The following is a 797-nucleotide window of genomic DNA, read 5'->3' on the forward strand; positions in this document are numbered from 1 at the left end:
GCAAAAAAAATATGTCCAGCTTTAGAACTTGAGACGAATGAAACGTGGGTTTGGTTTTTAGGATGCACTCGTTTTATACATTACCCAGTGGCGTAGCGTGGGTTTTAAGAAAGTGTAAGCAGAAAAACTAATGTTTTGAAAATGTATTACTAATTTTACAGTCAACTACAAATGTACACAGCCGACGATTAGCGCCATATCGGTGATACAAATAATAATAAACCGGTTGGTACTGTCAACTGTGGTGTATGCAAAATCATAAGTGCTTACAAATTGTATATAAATACGAGCCCCCTATACGACATTGTACGTAAGCCGTGTCTTTTCAGAACATGTTACGCGACGGCACAGCGCGTCAATACCAAGTGTTAATAAAATAACTTTAAAAAAAAGTAGTCAAAGATTTGATTTGAATTGTAATTTGTTATTATAATAACATTAATATTCACAAATTTTTCCCTTTTCTTCAAGTGTAAGCAGTGCTTACAGTGCTTACATGCACGCTACGCCCCTGTATGATTAACAATATATTTTACAGTTTGGACAGAATTTAGTAAGATTTCAAAAATTTTAATCAAATTCACATGTATATTAAATCATATAAGAATAAGAGTATAAGACTATAATAGGTTATGGATTTAACATAATAATATAGGTATAATATAAACAATTATAAACAATGTATTTTTAATAAGGCCGTGGATTTTGTATCAAGACACCCAACAGGGTTTGATAAATGAGCATGAATTAAATATGATACCGAATAATATTTAAATATCTATACTACTGAACAAATT

Source organism: Acyrthosiphon pisum, chromosome A1 (genome assembly GCF_005508785.2).
Source record: "Acyrthosiphon pisum isolate AL4f chromosome A1, pea_aphid_22Mar2018_4r6ur, whole genome shotgun sequence".
NCBI lineage: Eukaryota > Metazoa > Arthropoda > Insecta > Hemiptera > Aphididae > Acyrthosiphon > Acyrthosiphon pisum.